Source organism: Miniopterus schreibersii (genome assembly GCF_964146895.1).
Source record: "Miniopterus schreibersii genome assembly, chromosome: 4".
Taxonomy (NCBI): domain Eukaryota; kingdom Metazoa; phylum Chordata; class Mammalia; order Chiroptera; family Miniopteridae; genus Miniopterus; species Miniopterus schreibersii.
This window is the reverse complement of record NC_138105.1, coordinates 49,404,973-49,428,608: the sequence shown is the minus strand read 5'-3', so window position 1 is coordinate 49,428,608 and position 23,636 is coordinate 49,404,973. Positions and strand designations below refer to the sequence as shown.

Here is a 23,636-nt window from a genome sequence, read left to right as displayed (position 1 = left end):
GTGTCATTTGCAGGATTTGGAATTCCATTTCCTCTCTCAGAAGTCAGCACATCTCTAAGACTATTAAAAAGCTATGAGGAGCCCAGGTCAGATGGAGAGACCTTAGAGGATGAGACAGTGTGTGTAGAAAGAAGCCAAGGCCTGTGAATAAAGAAGCGATTGTTGACATCCAGCCTAGTCAAGCTTTTCAAGAATTCCACCCTGGCTGAAATCAAACTGCTCTTGCAAAAGAGACCCCAAGCAAGAACTTCCCAGCTGAGCCCAGTAAACCCTTAAAACTATGAAAGATTAAAAATAACTTGTTTTAGGCCACCAAGTTTGAGGTGGTTTGTTACTCAGCAATAAAGAAGCAGAAGTCCTGTTTAGAAATCCTGAGCAGGACACCACTTCTCCTAAATTCCATTTCCTGATCCTTTCCACAATCACCGGCACCTGTGGTTATTGTCACTTTCTCTGAACATTTATAGTATTTATTATACAAATAATAAATAATCATTTTATATTAGGCCACAACTGCTTTGTATTGTTAGCTATTTAAGTCTTTTTTATCACTGAGAGCAGAAAATAACTGCTTCCTTATCTAGCAGAAACACGACTTCCACATGCAGCAATATTTAAAGATCACAATGATGGTATTTTGAAAATTAAGTTTCATTGCCTTTAACTGAATAGGCAGTGAACATGAATAATTATTCACATACAGTTTGGGTTAGGTTCCACCCACAGGGTTTGTGAAACCCAGATTGCTAGACTCCATCCACCAGAGTTTCTGATTCAGAAACATGAACTATGGCCCAAGAATTTCATTTCCCACAAGTTCCCAAGTGATGCTGATGCTACAGGTCCAGGATAACACTGTGAGAACATACGGGTTAAAATAATCCCCAACCTTCTTTTCCAGGACTTTAAGTCCAAAAGAATTATAAATTATGCAAAAGTAAATTTTTTCTGCTGTGCTTTCCACTTTCTCATCCTTGGCTTCTCTCCTCTGTGATTCCTCTTTTCTATAATTCTCTCCATGGGCAGGGACTTTGGGTTCATCTCTGCCTCCCCAGAGCCACTCAATGTAAAGTCCCTCCCAGCTATGGCTTCCTTCAAACATAGAACACAACAAAATTTTCCATGGCCTCAGTAGTTTTGATTCAGAAATGTTGCATTTAAATGATCAAATTTGAAATTTTATTTTTTGATTAAAGTTTACATGCAATATCAGTGTGTATTAGCTTCAGGGGTATAGCATAGTGGTTTGACAATCACATACATTACAAAGTGTTCCCCTGATATTTCAATTATCCACCCAGAAACCACACATAGTTATTACAATATTATTGACTCTGTTCCCTATGCTGTACTTAACACCCCCATGACTATTTTATAACCACCAATCTGTCCTCCTCAATCCCTTCACTTTTTTCACACAGTCCCCAAACCCTTCTCCCCTCTAGTAACCATCAATCTATTCTCTGTATCCATGAATTTGTTTCTGTCTTATTTTGTTCTTTAGATTCCACACATAAGTGAAATCATATGGTATTTGTCTTTCTCTGACTGACATTTCATTGAGCATAATACCCTCTAGGTCCATCCATGCTGTTGCAAATGATAAGATTTCATTCATTTTTATGGCTGAATAATATTCTATTGTGTGTAAGTACCACACCTTTTTTATCCACTTGTCTATTGACGGGCACTTGGTCTGCTTCCATAGTTTGGCTATTGTAAATAATGCTGCAGTGAACATAGGGGTGCATATATTCTTTTGAATTAGCATTTTGGGTTTCTTCAGATATATATCCAGAGGTGGAATCAGTGGGTCATAATGAAGTTCAATTAAATGATCAATTTTGAGCTTATTCAGGGTAATTATTTTTATTTTAATATTATTCTTGTATCAGCAGTGCCCCCAAAACAGAGTATCTGACATATATAGCTGGTATGTGACTGTTTTTAGGTAAAATTCAATAAAAAGTTAATCTAAAGTATGAATTACTGATAGTTTTGTTATGGTGCTACATGGCAAGGAATCTATACAAGCTTAAGAATTATGTTGGAGAATTTAAAAGACTTGAAATGCCAATGTTAGATTTTCAAGTAGTTCCAAAAATATAGGTGTCAAAGAGCATTTATTAAGCAAATGCCTATGTTAACGAGAACTAGGGAAAAAATAATGAACAGTATCAATCATCCCTGATACTTGCAGACTAATGGCAGACAAATGGGAAGGATGAGATTGTTTCAAACAATGGAGATTCTAAGCACCCCATTCAAACGTGGAGAAGGTCTCTCTTATTAGAGAGTGAGATCTTAGGGCATAGACTTGCTGCTGTGCTGGACACATACTATTCTAAGTACTTGACATGCATGAACTCATTGAATCCTCATGATTGCCTTTTGTGCTGGGACTATTATTTTCAGCATCCCCATTTTTCAGATTAGAAAACTGAGCCACAGAGAGTGTGTTAGTGCAGCTGGACTTGGGTTCCTTGTGACTAGGTTGCATTGTTCTCTTTTAAAGCAAAGACATGGTTAAATTCTAAAACAAATTCTATTTTATTTCTGTAAACAGTCATTTATCTGAGTTCATAGTTTTACAAAGAGAGTTTTCTAATACTTTGTAGTATAAGAGTGATATAGTCATATCTGGATTGTCATACAGCTCAAGCTTCTTTAAGGAGAAATGTTTAAACACAGAGTCTATAACTTTAAAATGCTGTAAAGTTACCACAAAAATAAAATAAAACAGCAACAAAATAAAACTGCCACCATTCTACCATCTACCTATCTCCATCTCCCCAACCCCTGTATACATGAGTTGGAGACATTTGCCTTATCACTCAAAAAGGTGTCAAGAATGATAGCTGCAAGCTTAAAATTTAATTAAAATTATTATTATTTTTGGCCTCATGGCTCTTTATTGGCATCTGAAAAGGTGGCTCCAGACTTCAAGGCTAAGATAAGGAGGGCAGAAGCTGCTCTCCCAAGGCTCAATACCAATAGACTTTCTTGTGTTTCTGGTCCTCTGGATCCCCACTGTCTTCATCAACTCCTTTTCCAGCATCTTTACATGGGGCATATAGGTTCTTTTTAGAGAATCTTCCACTGATGTGTCTTTGGGGAAATTGATCCATGTTTCAGGGACTATACCCTCAGCTCTGGGAAATTTAGGCTTGGGGACAATTCTTCCTGATCGTGTGAAGACTTGTACCCCTCTCCTGTTTCAGTGAATCTCCACTACACTTCAGTGGGTTTCCTGTCCATAGGATCCACGTTTGACCTGGTAGTGGAGCAAGGGGATTTCCCTAGGGATTACAGTTCCCCTCTAATCCTTGTTTTTTCCCAATATAGAGATAAAGTGTGTTCAGCCCATCAAGACCACCCACTTTCACTGTCAAATAGCAGCATTAAGAACCTAGGTCCATATTTTTCTTGGCTCCACTCTTACTGAATATGACATTTGTATCCCAATAGTTGACATGTTCACCTCTAAAATAGCACTGAAGTTATATCTGTACTATTAGCTTAAAAATACTATAACACTGTAAATCAAGTTGATCTATGTCAAATATCCTCAAATGGATAGATTTAGGAATCTGAAGACCGTAACAATGAGTATGATTTTTTACTAAAGTTGCATATATAACGCAGATTGAGGTAGACTCACCCTATAGGTCCTATATTTGAAACCTAAGAACGTGTGGATTGCCTCTATATGGGAAAGGGCATATTCTCACTTGTGATTGTCATAATTTTGAGTGTAATTTATCATATACCTGAAAATGAGAGATGCCTGACTTGACACAATAACATAAAAATATAAAATTTAAATATATTTGACATTTGAGGCTGTGTTACTACTAATGGCAAATGTTACACAGATAGCTCATATGAAGTTATATTGATTTTGTTTCAAAGAGTTGAGATTATTAACATTTCAAAGGTTAAATTTAGTCCGGCTGGCATGGCTCAGTGATTGAGCATCGACCCATGATCTAGAAGATTGAGGTTTGATTCCTGGTCAGGGCACATGCCGGGGTTTAGGGCTCGATCCCCAGCAGGAGGTGTGCAGGAGGCAGCCGACCAATGACTCATTGTTGATGTTTCTATCTCTCTCTCCCTTCCTCTCTCTGAAATCAATAAAGACATATTTTTAAAAAGAAGGTTACATTTATGTCTAATTGTACTAACATTTGCTATATTACACTAAGACAAAAATGTATACTTGTACCATTTATAAATTGGTGCTTCCAGTGTAATTTCATAATGTGTTATCTTTATAAACATAGTTATTTTGCATAAATGGGAGACATTATTTCATTTTAATTTGGTTATTTAAATTCACAACCATTAAGAAAAACAGCTTTAGGGTATAAAGCATGCTTTTCATAACTATAGGCTGTATTTCTTTACCTAATAAATGGAATGAAAACTGAGCATCCAATTTCCCAGTGTTTAAGCCTAATGACCAAAGCAATTCTTATATTAATAAACATATAATGAACATCTGTGTGACATTTAGTGAGCTATATGTTCACCATTCGAAAATAAATGGGAACTCGGTAATTGTAAGGATGATGATGATAATAAATAATGCCTGGCATGTAACTATTAATATTTCTTTAAGAAACAATAGTTAATGAAACTAATATGACATGCCACTTGTTTCCACATGCAGGGCACCATTCTAAACACTTTCATGAATTAAACATTTAATTTTCCTAATAGTCCTATTATTTTCACAGTCTTCCGGAGGAGGAAACTGGGCCCTAGTGAGGAAGTAACTTCCTAGTGCTACACAGCTATTAAGCAGCACAGCTGAGTTTCCAACCAGGTTTGTCTACTTAGAGCTCCAGCAGGAGAATCACACTTGCATGAGGCAAAGTCTACTAAAAACTGGTGTGATGGTGTGATCACAGACTTGAAAAAGTGCTCTGACAGCTAAAAGAAGGGGATGTTTCTGATTCCATGGAATGGAAAATATCTTACAGTTGAGTTCTTTTCTTTAGTTGGGCCTAGGAATTCAACCACCAAAGAACAGGAAAGGAACATTCATGGGAGAGGGGGACAATACCAGCATAATTGTACACTCAGGCAGTGATGAGTAGATCTGTAAGTCCACAGCAATCAGAGAGTGAAAGGACCCTAGTGAGACCTGAAAGGAGAAATAGTCTTTGGGAATCAGATCATTAAGAGACCTTATGTGCCATGACAAGATAATTAGATTTACAAATAAGGCAATGGGAAGTAATCAAAGTCACTTTAAGCAGAGGAGTGATATTGTCAGATTATCTTTTTACTAAGTTAACGTGTTGACAGAGTCAAGCATGGGTCTTGAAAAAGATCAGTTGGGAGCAATAAGCAGTGAGAATGAAGGAAAGGGGAAATAAGTGATCAGTAGTCAATATTTAATCTCACTATGCTACTATACTCCCTGTGGCCCATTTATTTTTAACTTTGAAGACATGTTTTAAGAAAGGAAAATCACTTTTGAAATTTGCATAACTTGCCCAATCAAAACATTACAAGAGCAGCGTTTCAATCCACAGCTGTCAATGTTTTCCCTGCTCTCTCACTTTCTGCCTTGTCACCCAGCTAGTTTCCTAGGTCTCCATTCCTTCTTTCAGCTAGTGCCAGCAAAGAAAAACTTTCAAAGGCAGTTGGCAGTTGCATTAGCCAGGGTTCTCCAGAGAAACAGAACCAATTATCTATATAAATTTTTTTACTGTATTATATATACATATATATACATATATATAGTATATATACAGTGCAAAATACAAAAATAAACTCTGGTTCGCATACTCACAACTGTAAATCAACTTTTGCTACACCCTGTATATACAAAGAGATTTAATATAAGGAATTATTTAATATAAGGAATTGTTTTGTGCAATTTATGGAGACTGGGAAGTCCAGAACCTGCAGAGAGCACAGTGGGCAGACATCCAAGAGAGCTGACAATGCAGATGAAATTCAAAGTCAGTCTACAAAAGAATTTTCTCCTGGTCAAGTCCAGCCTTTTTGTTCTGTTCAGGCTTTCAACTGATTGAATGAGGCCCACCCACATCATAAAAAGTAATCAGTTTACTAATGTAAATGTTAATCTCATTCAAAAACATCGTCCAGTTTCGCACATAGAATTAATTACCACAGTGGTCATTCCTGGACAGGTCTGAATAAGTTTCTACCTGATAGAATACCCATGAAGCATTCGTAAGAGTCCCTCTGCATGGTTGGCAATGCTGTTCTTCCCAGGAACAACTACTTGCTGCTGTAAATATTCATTTGCCACAAGTATTTACTAGTCACAACATCAAATTCAAAACTCCTTGCATCCATCTTCATGAGCACCCTTTATTTGCAAATAGCCCCTTGCAGGCCCCTTTCAGGCCCCTTGAGCCCTATTCACTGTTCCTTACATACCCAGGAAAAATAAAAGTCTTGTGTTGGTTTTTTGGGAGGCATTTTCAACATTCACTTAAAGAGACTCCTGTTATGTAAACAGGACAAAAATAAATGAAGTTTGAGAAAAATTTAAATTGCTACCTGGGCAATTTCCAAATTCAGCATTTGAGAACACGTTTTACTATTTATTGCAAAGACAATTGCCATAATTGTGATGTTTTTCTCTAAAATACAGAAAAATGTTGACCATGTTCCGTGTATTACTGTTATGAAATAATATTTATAGCATTGAATGCATACAAGGAGCAATTAATCAAAAATACCATTACACCTCACCAGCATTTGCTGAGCTTCTGCTCACTGCCAGGCACTGAATAAACACTTCCTGCTGTCCTGCAGTTCTGGGGCTCCCTTCCCAGTTGGGCGCACTATACTACTTGCACTTAAGAGAAGCATGAGAATGTATATGCAGTCACCAAATCCTAATGCTTGTCTATCGTTTCCTCTCTCACTCAGCACCGCTCCTCTTCCAACAGCCCCTCATCCAACCAGTCCTGGAAAATAAAATGAAATGAAACCAGTCCTGGAAAATAAAATGCTACAAAATAAAGAGATTTCAGAGACTCTCCTTAGACTTCCTGGCTCAGGAACTACTTATCCAAATTCACTGAGTGTAGCATTGTGAATTAATTAGGAGGGCTAAGCTTAATTGCTCTCCCTGGCCTGTGTAAAGTAGAGAGAGAAAAAGATGCAGTGCGTGGTCTATAGGACTTAGAGGCCCCAGAATAGCCTGGAGTTTTGCACTCACAAGGAGAAGCAGCTAGGCATTGCAGCTAGCCCCAGGCATGTGGCTGTGATCTGCTTTCAGCAGAGGCCCAATGAGGAAGGTTGAGCAGGTGCTCTGTCTGCAGTGCAGTCATCTCTTCTCTGAGGGCTTTGCCAAGAAGGGAAGGAGAAGGATTCCTACGAGAAGAATGGAGCTCCCACACTGTTAGAGGAACAGGCACCACAGCTTCCCTCTTCGTCCGCGCATCTGGTAAACTATTTGCAAGTTCATATATTGCGCTAAGCTCCAAATCTGAGAGTACCATTCCAAGTAAGTAAAATGTAAGAGAAGCATTATGAAATGTGATGTTTCCTTTGGCATTTTCTATAAGCTGGAGCAATTTCTGTGCTGAAATGAGGATGCTATAAAATGCGTTCAAAGAAATCTCTGTCAGGGCGGTGATAGATTTTAGGGAAGAAATAATGATTCTTGGGGAACTGATTATTGACTGTAAAGTAGGTACATGACAAGAGGGATAGTTAACATAGTCTGCTTTTACAGGAAACTAGGTTCAATGTGAAAGTTAAAATTATCTTGCTCAGACTGGAAGTTCGTCCTTCTATTATTTATCTTTAGTGATCAAAGTGGCATATGTTGTAATCCATCTGGATGAGCAAAAGATCAAAACAAGTGACATGAAACAGAAATCTATGCTCTATGCCACATGTTTCTATGATCCAATTTTTCTTAAACTTGATGCAATGTAGCTTTTTAATCAATGTATTTATTACTCAACAAAAATATGTAGATTAGTGGAATGGGAGAGGAAACGATACTGTTCAACGTACTGAAATTTTTCAGCTAACACATGTACGGCGGAAGAATTAAGGAGAATGGCAACAAATACAATCTCGAAATAATCTGACATGGGCAACCACTATTTAAAAAACAGGATTTATACTCAATGACACACATTTTTCATTAAACCACTTTCCCAAAGTGATGCTTGGCAAGGAGGAAGGCAGAAAGATGATTAGAACAAAGCAGGGACTCGATATATTGCACACATTCTAAGGGCCTGAGATAGACAGACCCTTGAATCCAAGGCCCAAACTTAATCACTCTCATGGCATGTTGATGACATCTCTTCATGGTATTAGGCACATGGTAGGTGTTTTAACAATATTTGTTTGGGGACAAGCCTACTAGTTTGTAACATTATAATATGTTTTGAATCCCTATTTTTACTGTCTTGAAAATAATCTCATTGATTACAGGGACCCAGTGATGCTCCAGGTCTACATCAAGTAACCTGAGTGGGGAATCATTAAGTACCGTTTTCCCACGGGTCATGGAGGCCCTGAGGCCAATCAGACCACGGGAGGCTGCAATGAATCATCCATTAACGCCTTTGCCTTTGTAACAACTTAATCATGCATCTGGAAATGCTTCAAAATAGAGCAAAGTAGACCCTACAGGGAAAAAGGACTTGACTTTCTCCCCATTTAGATATTAAGTCTCTTCTAGGATACTCCCTATAAATTGTCTCTCTGCCTGCTCGAACACTTCCGCGACTGAGGAGCAGTTCACTAAGCAGTCCCTTTTGTTTTCAGACTGAAATATCCAGTTCTCAATATTAAAAAGTTCTTATGTACAGTGCAAAAATTCTACATTCCTACAAGACTAATTCTGACCTCAGTGGTCACACTGAATTGAATTCCTCTTCCACCCCGTGATGGACTGTAAACTGTGAGGGCCAGGAACTCATCGATGTCACTCTATCCCTAACTGCTTGAAAGCTGAAAGATAGGGCTCAGTAAATTCTTGTTGAATAGATGAATGAATGAATGAATGAATGAATGAATGAATGAATGAAGAGTGAATGACTGATTGACTGATTGAAAAAAGTGATGTTTAGTGAAAAAAAGAAAATTCTAAAAATTATAAAAGATAATGAGAGTAAGGAAGCCTGGATTCTAGTTTTACCTCTGTATCTCGAAATCTATAACATCTTGGGGCATATTTTATGCTCTTGGGTTTATTGATATAAACACTCTAGGGTTATTTTCCTTTATCTGAGAAAGAGGAGTGTGGTTACATGAAATCTAAGGTCTCATCAGACATTCGGTGTCCTTCTAATTCTGGCTTAGGCATTCCAGTGCCACATAGAACACATTTAATCCCTTTTCCTAGCTCAACTCTCCCAAATATGTTCAAAGTTATATAATTTATGCATAATATTCATCTATAAGACATACCTACATATGCTTCTAAAACAGATTTTTGTAGAAAAAATTTTTCAAGCCTCTTTGCCTACCTAGGTTGTGTATTTCTTGGAATGCTTTAGATTGTTAGTGCTGCTCTTAAAATGCAATAATTAGACCTAAACACAACACCGCTGGCAAGTTCTGAACAGTACAAACTAGAGTGAGACAATTATCTCACTAGTTCTAAAGACTCCTTCTTCATTTGCAAATATTTATCGTGAGGATGCAATGTGCCAACACCACACTGGGCACTGTAATTATAACCAAGGAGAGAGACAAAGCACTTCTCACTTATGTGCCTTATTTTCAAGCAGGAGTAGACAGAGTAGGTAATTTCGTATTGTGACCCTCATTAATGAAGCAAATAAAACCAATCATGGGATGGAAAGTGGGACAGGGAGCAGCAGTATATTTAAGACAAATTCAGACAGGTGGGTAGAGCCAAACACATAAAGAATTAGGTGAAAAGCAGGTAAAGGGAAGAGTAAATTCCAACCCCTGAGGCAGAAATGAACTCTGTGTGCTCAAATTGAAGGAAACCCCATGGTTACTGGCCATAGAAAACCCAGGGAAAGTTGTATTACATACAACTTCATTGTAGTGTTTTATGGTGGACTAGTTCAAGTTTATTATTTTAGATTTGCCACTCAGGTTAGCCTTGTTGTTGAAGGTTCCACAGAACCAAAGTTAGTGGAGGGACTGTCTCTCCATAAGGAACTATAAATGGCAGTGAAACTACAAACGTTTGCCGGTAGAAAGGGAGCAGGTATTGAGGTTGGCACCTTATAAAAGTGAGGCTAATTGTGTGGTTAAGTAATTGGAGGCAGAATTCAGGTAGAGCTCGAGAGACTGAGACTAAAGAAAAAAAAATAAGAAAGCCAGGGAATGAGTGAATGGGCCAAATAAAGACTTAAAACAGTTTGGCCCATGTATTTTTAAAGAATAGGTTCTCCACGGTAAGATATATAGGACAGCTACTGTATTTAAAGGTCTAGGGGCTAGATGAGAAGACTCAGTCTCTTAAGAAATTGTCTAACATTATTGAGATTTCTAAACACAGTATTACACTTTTAAGAAGTGTGTGTCAAAATTTTATAATGTCATTCAAAACATTATAAAAAGAATGAAATATAAATTAGCCAAAGGAAAAGGCCCTGTCAAAAGGATTCTATAGTTTGCATTTGGAATTGTTCAATTTTTAAAAATTAACTTACTCTCTACTTTTAAGTATTAGATTTATTTATATTATAAGACATATTTGGAATAATAAAGTTTTAAATGTGTGTTTTAAGAACTTTATTAGGTATATAAATCTAAGGGGCTTGATTTAGAAGAATCAGAATTAGTCACTATCAGTGTAATTGTTATGGTTGTAGAGTTAATTTAGCAGCTGAAATTAACCAATCTAGCAATGGAAAAGATGATTTCTATATGTAAATGTGGTATTAAAATAGACTGTCATATCCTTCAAAAAATAGTGTGGCAAGCATAAAATCTGCATTTAAACTCTTCAGAGTCTATCAGAACAAGCTGTATAAATTCATCAAGTGTAAAGTCCCTGGAACAGAAAACACGAGCATTATTTTAAAGAAGACCACTGTATCCGTTTTCTATGGCAGCATAACAAACAACCAAAAAATTTAAAACAACACCCATTTATTTAGCTCATAATTCCGTGAAGTTGTTACTTGGACCTGGATCAGGCGCAAATAATCTCAATGAGGCTTGTCGATGCATCTGCAGCCAGAGGGGGACGAGTTGGCCTTCGACGGCCTCGCTCACACGCCTAGTGACTGTCTGCTGGCTGGGGCGACGGGAGTGACTGGGCTGCATTTCTCTCATCTTCCGACGGCTACTTTGGCTTTAACCACTTCGCAAGAAAAGCAAGAGGGCAAATGCTAACGCACAAGCATTTTTCAAAGCTCAGCCCGCATAGTTTTTCCTACTTCTCCGCTGACCAAAAAAAGTCACATAGCCAAGTCCAGAAACACTGTTGGGAGATACTACCAAAGGCCTTGGATGCAGGGAGACAAAAATAAATAGGAGTCATTACTGTGATTAATTCACCATAGCCACATAGGGTAAAGCCCCTAGCAAAAGTAAATTTCCACATTAAAAAAAATGGCAAGGATCTATTGCAAGAAATAAATATAAGTGTTCTGAGAAAGATAGTGAGAAACTAGACTTTATGCTGTGCTGCGAGAGACCATGTCCCTCTTGTTCGCCACTGTATCCTCAGTACCCCAGTCAGTATTTGGCTGTCATTGGCATTACTAAAAGTTTGTTGAATAAATGAACAATTTTAATAGAAGTGAATTTTTCTCTAGAAGGTGTAGATGCTAAAATACACCTTCAGTATTGCACAGTGGGGAAAGGCAAAGTAAAGTAGTGTTTTTTTTAAAAACTATATTGAACTTTTTTTTTTTTTAGAGAGAGAGGAAGGGAGAGATAGAGAGGAAAACATTGATATGAGAAACATCCTACATGCCCCATACCAGGGATCAAGGCTGTAATCTGGGCACGCACTTCAACCGGGAATTGAACCAGCAACCCCCTGGGGCACGGGACGATGCCCAGCCAACTGAGCCACATGTAGTGGCTTTAACATGGCCTCTGGAGTCAGACTGCCTGGGTTTACTGCCTGGCTTTCTCTCTTGCTACATGTGTATTCTTGGGAAAAATACCACACCTTTGTAGGCTAAAACTTCCTGAACTATAAAATGTAGATACTAACAATACCCACTTATGGTGGTTTTAAACATGGCTCCCAAGTTATCTGATATGAACTGCTTCAAGAGGTAGGGTCTGCAGCACCTTTTGAATGAAGTGGGCTGTGAGTGTTTCAACCAACAGAGTCCAGTGAGAATAACACTGCATGACTTCCAAGACCTGGTCATCAAAGGGGATGCACCTTCTGCCTAGATTGCTGGAACACTTGCTTTTAAAGCCTTGAATATCAATTTGAGCAATTTGACTACCCTAAGGTCACCAGACTGTGAAAAGGCAAGGGACACAAAAGGGCCATGTGTAGTGCTCCAGTTAGCAGTCTTACCCTTGGAGTCATCCTAACCCATATGCTAGAAAAGTGAGTAAACAAACCATTAGATTATTCTAGCTTCTAACTGTTGAGTTCCTCTCTCAAGCCTTCCAATCTTTCCAATAGAGGCCATAGGCATCATGCAGCAGGGAATTCTGCTACACTGCTATGCCCCAGCCCAGCTAGGCTATCTGAATTTCCAACCCACAGAACTCAAGAGCATAATACTGTTTATTTTAAGCCACTAAGTTTTGGGATAATTTGTTACGTAGCAATAATAACTATAACAGAAACATGGTGCCTGGAGGAATGGTGCTACCGTAAAAACCCAAAACACATGCCTTGGCTTTGGGAGCAGGTATCCAGCAGAAGCCAGAAAGACCCTGTGAGGGTTAATTTTATGTGTCAACTTGATTAGGCCACCCCATGCCAGACATTGCATCAAACATTATTCTGAATGTGCGTGAGAATGTGTTTCTAGATAAAATTAACATTTGAATCATTAGATTAAATAAAGCAGATTATCCTCCTTAATGTGGGTGGCCTTCATCCAATCAATTAAAACACCAGAAGAGAACAAAATGCTGAGTAAGAAAGAACTCCTCCTTCCTCCTGCCTGACCACTTGAGCTGGTCTTTTCCTGTCTTTAGACCCAACCTAAAAAATTGGTTCTTTGGGTCTCAAGCCTGCTGGCTTTCAGACTGGTACTTTCATAATTGGCTCTCTTAACTCTCCAGCATATCTTGGTAATTCTAGCCAACTGCAGATCTTGGTAATTCCCAGTCTCCCTAATCATCTGAGCTAGTTCCTTATTTCATATATATATATATATATGGGTGGGCGAAAGTAGTTGTGAGTATGTGAAGCACAGAGTTTATTCTTGATGGAAGTTTCAAGTTTCAATGCACAATGGGAACCAGTGGAAGGCAACACACAGTAAACCTAGTTTTTCCCACCCCTGTATATATCTATCTGTCTCTCCTATCTCTCCTATGTTTCTGTCTCTCCTGTCTGTCTTTCCTATTTACCTATCTTTCTATCATCTATCTATCATCTATCTATCTATCTATCTATCTATCTATCTATCTATCTATCTATCTATCATCTATCTATCTATCATCTATCTATCATCTATCATCATCATCTATCTAATCTATCATCTATCAATCTATCATCTATCTATCATCTATCATCTATTATCTATTATCTATCATCAATCATCTATCATCTGTCTATCATCATCTGTCACCTTTCTATCTAAAGAATCCTTACTAATACAGACTTGAAAGACTGTTAGGGAAGAGTTGGAAAGGCCTCAAGAACTGATGAGCAAAAATGAAAAATTAGAAAGGAGCCACTGTTGGAGGTTAAATAAAAGGGTGACCATCGTTAGCGGCAGGAAGATTGGTAATACTCTCACTTATGATGGGAAGAAATAGCTAAGGGGATCTACAGGCTGCGCATGATAAGCTAAAAACATAGAAACAAACTCAAAGAAAACTTCAGTTTTTAAGCAAAACTTAAAGGAAACATAAAGGATCTAGGACTTGCTCCTTTTATTTAAATATAAAACTATTTCCTCATCCTCAATCTCTCCTAGTAGAAAAGTCTCAAATTAGGAAAAAGCCCCAGGAATATATGAAATCCTGGCTCCTCTCAGGTAAACATCTCAAGGTTAAGATGAAGTCAAGGGAATGGCTATAAAAACTCTGGTAAGCGCTTAGGAAAACTGGACATGGTGCCTCATAAAGAGATAAAAGTTCACTAAGGATCTTAAAATCATCCCTCACAAGTCTCTTTTAAACACTAGAGATTCTGAGAATTTTAAGAGCCTTGTCTCTAGCAGCCTTACAGGAAGCCAATGTAGTTGTTTATCTCAAAAAGAACTGTGGGTATGACTTCTGTCCAATTAAGTAGATTACAAATCAAAACCCAGGGAATCCACAAAATGTTTAAAGAAATTGGTCAGCTTTGACTGCAAGGGAAGGAGACAGTCCAAAATGAAAAGAGGCCTTTGGACCTGCCACCTTTTGTAAGCAGGAAGCAAGCTTGAGAAGGCTTCTCACTTGAAGACCAGACCATATCTCATGGAAAAGAAAGAATAAAGGAATTAGAATAACCAAGAGTCGGCAGAACCAGGAGCCCAGGAAACCAGAATAGGGCTCACGAGCACTCGGCTGGAGTTTAGAATCAATACGGACCAGTTACCACTCTTTGTCTCTTACTTCTCTCCTTTCTAATAGGAGCGTCTATGGAAGTCATTCAACAATTTTATGTTAAGTGTGTAGTGGACAGAAAACTTGTCTGTTTTAGAGCTCTCCAGATTGAGAACAGTCATACTAGGAAAACTGCACCCAAAGCCTCATCTGTAACTGTAAAGTTTAAATGACAAAATTTTGGACTTGTAGTTGATGACAAATAGGGTGAGATTCGAGGAAGAGAATAGTATTTTGCACCCTGGAATGTAAAGGAAGGGATGTAAGTATTTGTGGCTGCAGCTGAACAGTAGTGGTTTTAAAACATGAGCCCAGAATTATTTGATGCTACTTAACCTCACATCTGGGTAGGAATACAAACAACTGACTAATGGCTACTGTCTAAGTGATGCTGGCTGGTTTCTGAGGCCGGGTCATAATCAGCAATGCTGTTTCTGATTTGACTGTTGGAAAACTCACAGTTAGAACCTTGTGCCTCTCTTAAGAAGTCTGACTACCCCGAAGTACCATGCTGTGTGGATACAAAGATACATGAAGCGGTCGCGGTAGGTTATTCAGTTGGCAGTTCCAGCGTTCTATGCATCCCAATTCAGGTGCCTAACATCTGAGCGAATGAGCTTTCAGATAATTCCACCTCCTTGCATTTGAGTCACCTCAGAGCCACAGACTTAGAGTAAAAGCCACTCACAGTGAAGCATCTCACTGTGTGCTGTCAAATTCCTGACCCACAGAATTCATGAGTATTATAAATGGTGGTTTTAACCTGTTAAATTTGGGGGCATTTATTATACAGAAAAGCAGCTGTAATACAGTCTCATAGAGAAGTTATGAGTTATCATAAGTACATAAGAAAATTCCTGTTATAGGCACTCAATAATTAATAGTTAGAATAATTATAATGATGATTATAAATATGAAATATATACTCTATATATTAGTTCAGTGTCAGGATTAGGTCAAATCTACCTTTATCTTCATAGCATATTCACTTAGCAGGTTGGGAGAGAGATAATCTTTTAATGCTGATTGCCATACATGTATATATGAAAAATTCAGGGAAAGAGGAAAAGTTAATTAATAGCTAAAATTTAGCCATCCACATTCAAATTTATTAAGCTCAGGATTTCTACAACTTTAAACACCTGGGAGGAACTGGTCACATCCCTTGTTGATGTTATTCAAAGGCAGAATGACTGGCCCCTATTAAATATCATCTATAGTGTTATCCACTTTATGTAAATAAACTCCCAAGTCTCATATTCTGTTATCCCAATTCAGAATCAGTGCAGTGGTTTGTCCTTAGGCGTTTCTACTGTCTAAGCCATTTAATTGATGTAACAAGCACTGAAATCCCCAGAGTATCCAAAGAAAACTTTTCACAGAGCAATTTATGCCAAATTGAACCAAGCTAGTACCTCAGGTAAATTCTGAAAGTTCAACAGTTATAATAAAGTCATCAATGTGCAGTTGAAGATGACTTAAAAGCTGTTCAGCACAATGTTATATCATTAAAAATTATTGTTATGGTGATTTTGAAAAATGAAAAAAAAACCTTTACTATTTCCCTAAGTGCTCAAATATTCACAAACTCATCCTGTGCATATAAACTTTCAACAAACTTCCCTATTCAGTATCACTGGTTATTTCAGTTTTTCATAGCATGGCCTGCTCTTTTTAATACCTAAAGAGTTGGTAAAACAAAAGGCTATTAAGAGCATTATCACCATAAAGATGAAGAAAAGTAAAAAGAATTATCAAAATAAGATATTTACAATACTCAAATTTAAAAGTCCACAAAATGTTGAAAAACATTAGTGTAAGTAAAGAACACTTGGCAATATGTTCATGGAACAGAAGTGAAAGATAACATGTATTTCTACACCAATAGTTGACTCTAGAAAATTCTTTGTTCAGCAGCTGTGGGATTGAGTTTAAGACAGCAAAGAAAAGCCATACAGTTAGGTGTCACTTTTCTAAGACAAACAGACATGGTCTATCCCCATAGGGGTCAGAGTGTTGGCAAACTTCAAATAATAATGAGTTATCTTTTTATTTTTATTATTTTCATCATCATTATTGTTAAAAAGTTCAATCTATGATGAACTTTGATGCAGTCTTAAATATTTCATCACTTCACCATTAATGAAGCTGTTAATTAATTCATCATGTTCACTACAAGTAAGATATGTTGATAAAAAATATAGTCAACATAGGGAATTAATTCCTTTAGCACTTTCATTTATCAAGCATTTAATGGTGTTTATATTGTCTCAATGAATCTCCTAGCACTTTAGAAGTATCAATCTATTTTAATTCTCACAACTTTATGAGAGAGTCTTCACATTTGTCACTATTTTACACATAAAGAAACTGAGGCACAGAATGTTAACTAATCTTACCAAGGTCCCATGGCTAAGAAGTAGCAAAGCTCAGATTTGTACCCAATTACTCTTCCTCGAGATACATGCTTTTAACTAACTCACTTTGTTGCCTCTCAACATAGACAGTCATATAACAAGCAAGAGACTCCCTCTAAATTGAAAGCATGACGCTTCTATTCTACTCTCACTGGACACCAATCTGAACGCCTGAGTCAGATGGTAACAGTGAATGTGAAATCTCTTCTGTGCCCTGCAGCATTGCATGGCCAATGACTTCCTGGTGCCAAAATTTTTTTCCTAAGAAATTTTCTTTTTGATGTTGACATCAAAAGTACAAATGTTAAAGAATTCAAAGTGTTCCTCTGTATTAAGAAGGTGTATTCTTTGGCAGTGGTTGGGCAAAAAGAGATTCTTTGCAACTGTCTTCTTTGCCTTCCATACCTAGGTTTGCACAATTTGATGAGTGGGATAATCAGTGTGAAAAGTGAGAGGCCAAAAGTCAGACACCTATCACTCTGGAGCACTCTGTCCTTTTACGTCTCCTTTTTGCTCATTTGAGAGCAAAGTCTTATCACCAGTTCTACCCCCGTGTCACACCTATTTCAATTATTTAACATGGCTGCAGAGACAGGGAAGAGAATGAGTATTGAATAGATGTCATTTCTCATCCTTCCCTGAAGGTTATGAAGGCTGCTGCAAGTGGCTCAGAGTGATATTTCGAGGAATGAGCTGGAGCAAAGCAATACTCAGACTGAGATCCCACTGCAGCAGAACCTCAAATTGAGCGATTCTAAGTCCATGTTGATATTGTCAGCTCCCTTTGTGCTTCAAAGAACTGAGTCAAATGTTGGCTAATCAGCAAGTTCTAAAAATCTTGGTTAATAAAACATGTGTAGCTACATCTGCTCCTCCCATGCTCCAGAACACTTCTATAGCAAGATTTTTGTTCAACAACATTTCAAACACTATGATCACACTGAGTCTCATTGAATCACCCACGGATACATAATAATTTTTTTAAATCCACACCAGTGGAGTAGTTTTAACAATCTGTCTGCCCAAGTGAGCCCACAATTTCAAAAAATACTGACCAGGGTATACTAGCAATTACTAATTGTTTTCATTTAATAGTCAATAAATGTGTTATTCAGTCTTACTTACTAATGCAATAACCCACAACATCTGTTTTAAACAAGAAAAGTTAAAGTGAATTATGCTAATTTCATTCCTGAAAGCCAATAGTATTACGGAAATTTGCTGGTTTCATTATATAAAAGTATTTTAATACTATTAGCATACTCAGTGGAATTCACTCTAAGCACATGGGACTCTAATAGTCAATTTAGACTCCAGAGAGTCATTGAAAAGTGCTCTTCTGGAGAAATGAAAAAGAGAATTAGTCTTTCTACCCCCTGGCATTCCCCCTATACAGTCAGATTCACACCTGCTAAAGATGTCTTTTATTTGGTTAAGTTAATACAGAGAATTCTGGGTAAATGTACACAGGCTATTCATAAATTAATGTTTGTGATTGCTTTACCTGAATCCCAGCTATTCTCAATCTCGGAAGTAAGTCCTTGCACAGGTAACAATGCAGGGAACTACTGTAACCACACTCTGGCAAAGGAGAATCACTTAGAGCTCTGTTATGTTGTACGTATTATAACAACCAAAAAATGGCTTAAACAATAAAGAAAATATATTGAACCACTTCACTGGGAAGTTGTTTGGTTTTGAGCAAGGGTTGGTTTCAAGCAAGGACTGACCTAGTGACTTAACCAACATCACTCAGAACTTACTTTTTCTTTCTCTCTCTGTCCTATTTCCAAGTCAGCTCCAGCATCAGGAACATCTTTGGTTCCCCTGAAGCTCCAATTTTCTCCTTTACAATATCCAGATCTAAACCTCATATCCTCATACAAACCATCCAGAGGAAGAGAACAAGACTATTCTAGAGGTTTCTAGGACCAATTAAGGCTCTCTTCCTCCAAAAGTTCAAAAGGCTCAACATGTGTCATTGATTCTGATGGAGTTACTTATCCATTCCTGAACCAATTACTATGACAGAGTATTATGATATATTCACTGATTAAGCAAACCAAGGCTGACCCTGAAAAACATGGTTGAGAACGGGCAGGATTGGTTCTCTGAAACTGTTGCCAGAAGGAAGAATGAATGATGCACAGTAGAGACAATGAGTGTCCACAAAAGTTGAGTCCTTACTACTCAGGCTCTGTCCTGTCTGAGTCAAATATAGTAAGTCCTCACTTAACATTGCTGGTAGGTTCTGTGGCTTTAAGTGAAAAGACGTATGATGAAACCAATTTCAACCATAGGCTAATTGACACAAACAAGAATTAAGTTCCTATGGCACCTCATCAACACTATTACAAAATGATATTAAATGGAACAATACTATTCCAAGACCTTTGGTATGCCTTTGAAGACAATCATAGTCTTTGTATACCTAGAATGGAGCATGACCACATGGTTATGTTAAAGGAGTAACAGAAGAAAATACAATGCTTTTATTTTTGAAGTGAGATATAGTTGTAAATATTGTTCTTTTCTACATTTACTAGTAAATATACTTTTTTCTTTAGGGGACAAGTTGTTGAGGTTAGGTGACTTACTCAAGGTTAAAAGGCTTTGGTGAAGCCAAGACTCAATTTCAGGTACTATCCTGAATCTCACTCAATCCAGTTTTATCCCTAAGCAATTTTGTCCATTATTATTTAATTTTTACCTTATTTTCTAAATTTTAATGAAATTAATTCTATTTATATTCTATAAATAGAACCCCTTTTATATCCTGCCTGACTTTATGAGTCATGGGTAGAAAACTATAACAACAAGATATACAAACTCCTCCCATTGAGAGGTTAACAGTTTTGAGGATGATATAGCTCTTCTAACTTTGGGGATTATAATTCTGTTCCTTGAAAAAAAACTCATTAGATGCAATAATAATAGAAAGAGCACTAGACTGGCAGTCAGTAGGCCTGTGTTTTTGTCCCAACTTTACCACTAAATAGTGGTTCGACATTGGCAAGTTATTTTTTCTCTATGGGTTTCAACTGTGGAATTAAGATAAAGAATTCTTAAGGAACCTTCTAATTTTGAGATACTTTGATTCTATACATTTTGCTTAAGAAATGAGAAAAGGTTATAGAACCTTAATTGCAAAGAAACACATAGAATTTGAAATTAGGGTGTCTAATCGCAAATTAAGCTCTGATTCCAAGATTAAATATGTTATTTTAGTCTTTATGACTTACTAAAAAGTAGAATTAATAAATCTTTAATTTATCCACTATGTTTTAAATGAAAGATATATACTACAGAGCCATATTTTTTTTCAAATCACTGAAGTTCATGAAAGGATTGCCAATTAACAGATCAGCAGCTACTGTAAGGAAAGGTGGCCCATTGGGCTATCATTGGAAAGGCACACACAAGACCCTGAAAGGGATATCCCAGAAAAAGGAAGGAGAGTTAATATTCTTTTTAGAAAAGAAGAGAAAAAACTGAAGTAAAGAAATATAATATCATGAAAGCAGTAAAGGAAAAATGTACATGTAAATAAAAGGGTTTTTTGTTGTTTTGGTTTTTCTCCCCCACCAACCCCCCCAAAAAAAAATCTTCTAAAGCATGGTTGGCATGCATGGTCAGTTTGGGAGTGGGGAAAAGGTAGAAGGAAAGGGCTCATGGCCTCTTTTCTCCTCTGATATAACTCCCATTGTCTAAGCCCCAGCTCTGTGCTGACATGGTATGGCAACATGCAATTAAGTGGCAATAGCACCCTTGGTTGGTTCATCTCTATATTTTAAATACAGTGGGATTTAGAAATATTTGCTTATAAATCCCAGAGAGTTATAAGGAATTTGTGCTTGAGGTTGACTAAACACTGAAGTTTACACAATCCTAATTTCCAGTTACAGAGTGTGAAATTAAGTAACCTCGAGAGATGTAAGAATTTGATTACTCCAGTAAGAGACAGATAGATGTCTTAACAGGCTGGAATCCCTAATATGAATTAAATGCAGCTTAATAAGTGGTGTTAACATATCTAAAAAAGAAGGAAAAATGGATAAACAGAGGCAAAGAGGCCCACTTAGAAAAGTAGGCAAATGCGATTTAAAGAAGCTAAACTGACCAGTCTCCATACTCAACTAGGGAAGGAGAGATCTGGAGAGATCTAGAGCTATGAACCTCCTTAGAAAGCTATTTCCCTCCATGGTTTTCCCAATGTTGTAGCTTTCCACGGTGTAGATGAACTATCCCTACCCTGAACCATTTAATTTCCGTCATTGATTCCACGCTACAAACTAAAGTCTGATTACTAATTTTCTTTCTCTAACTTTTCTGGAGCATTCTATTATCTCTGGGGTAAATGAATAAATATGACCAGCTGCATATATATAAATCTTCCATAACTCTGATTAGTCTATCCACTTCACAAGAGATTGATCCTTTAATAATCGAGTTGTGCTAATAAAATCTTGTCTCTGGAATGCAGGTCTGAGGCACTGTCCTTTAACTGCCCGAACAACCTCTAGAGCTGATGTCTTTGACAATAAATCTGCATCCTTCATCTAAACATTAATATCAATGATATCCAAATTGGCATAAAATGCTATTTTGGTTTTTGCACTTCTGGGGTTATTCAGCTAATACATAAATAATTATAATGCTATGCCCTGCAAAATGTATCATTATTCATTCATTATAAAGCTTGGAGTTAGAATTATTATTTTTAAAAATTTTAATGTTATTATTTTCACAGCTTAGCTCTTTTGGATTACAGTAACAGTTAATAAGTAGTTTCCATATTTTCTTTATATTCCTTAAAAAAGACCTAGATATAAAGTTTATAGGTTCATTTATTCAAGAGCTTCTAAGTTTCTAATGGAATAAGTTAAATTTGCTCACATTTAAATTAGCAAATCCTTAATTCTGAAATTAGATCCTTTGCCCCATATGTGCATGCATATTGGTTCAATAGCTTTAAGACAAGCAAAATACACTGAAGAAACTTCAAAGGAGGCTGTGTCTCATTTGGTCATCAGAAAAAGCCCCTATGTGTATAAGGTGTTCTGCCTTCCTTTAGAGAGTCAACACTGGTCCTGAACAGATTCCTCTGGCTTTCCAACACACAGGGTGAGTGTTGTTTAATTTACCCTCCTTAAATGGCATTTATAACTGTTTTAGATTATTGATTAAATTCATCAAAAGAAGAGATTTAATAACCTCTTTAATAAGATTTAATATGTTTAAAAAAAAACTCTCAAAGAAAGAAAAACATGAAACTCCATCCTATAAAAAACCAAGAAGTATTTAAAACTGGAAAAGTGCTTCCCTTTCTTACAACTACGTCTCTTTTTAAAAATAACATGTAGGCTGGGAGCTTTCTTTCTTTTTCCCATATTTAACATACTTTTTCTTTAAGAATGCCCACTGATTCACCTTGTGACATACTAAATGTGTTTGTCCCTGATAGAAATGCAGCTATACATAAATAAGCACTTCTTTAACATATTTGTGAGGATGTATGAAAATGTGGCTTAACATCGATATCTGAATAAAGATTTGTGGGTATTTTTATTTGAGGTAGAATAATTTCATTATTATTTCTAACGTGGAAAAAAAATTTTGTTTGAGTTTTTCCAAAAGTCACGTAAGCCAGCCATCCCAGCTTTATCTGATTGACCACCAGGTAGACATCAATAGCAGATTTCTGGTGCGATATGCCAAAGAAGGAGGGTGGGGGGATCTGGAAACAAAACTGTTTTCATTTCCAAACATCATTCAGATGTGGATCATTCTAGATATCAAAACTGCCACCCAATGTCATCTTATGAAGTTTCCTTCAAAATTATCTCATCTAACTTCATCCAAAGAATCAAGATAATGAGTGAAGACATTCATATATAATGTTCATAAATCTGCTTTTAGCAATTCCAAACCGGATTTCATGTCCTCCACTCCCCACCCCATGCCAATAAACTCAACAGACAGCTCTTTGGAGTTCCAGTATTCCCATTACCAAGTAAAAGAGGAGACATCGTTAAGAGAATATTTTCAATTAATAACAAGCTGATAAGTTTCCTGACTTTACAAGGATTTTTCATTCTTAGAAACTCCAGAAATACCCAAAGTGCCTTAGTAAACTCCAGATAACTAAGGTAAAAGTATCTCTCACACTAAATTAGTAAGACAAACCTCTTTAAGTTTTGTACAAATTCTAGCCACATCAAGATCTCGTTGGTCCTCAAGGACATTTCAAAATTAGTTCAAATGAAGTACAAAATGTCAGTTCTCATATGCAAGTGTGTTTGAGTTTCCTACTCTCTTCCTCTCAGGTACACCCTGACACTCCACTCCATTGCCTTTGAGAGTTCATTTTGCTTCGTTTTGGTTTTGTGTCTATGCTCCCTCTGTCCCTAGTGCCTATTCTTTAGAATAAAGATTAACATACAGGACTGGAGGTAGGGAAAGCTCATTTTCTACAAAGTTAGTAAGACTTGAGGACTAGTTAATAGATTAAAAAGACAAGAGGATTACAGT

At 37.1% G+C, this 23,636-nt stretch overlaps 1 protein-coding gene across 1 annotated transcript in view; it reads right to left on the bottom strand.

Moving 5' to 3' along the window:
- The window catches only part of MARCHF1 (membrane associated ring-CH-type finger 1), a 548,248-nt gene that overhangs the window by 312,570 nt on the left and 212,042 nt on the right, over positions 1 to 23,636 (bottom strand).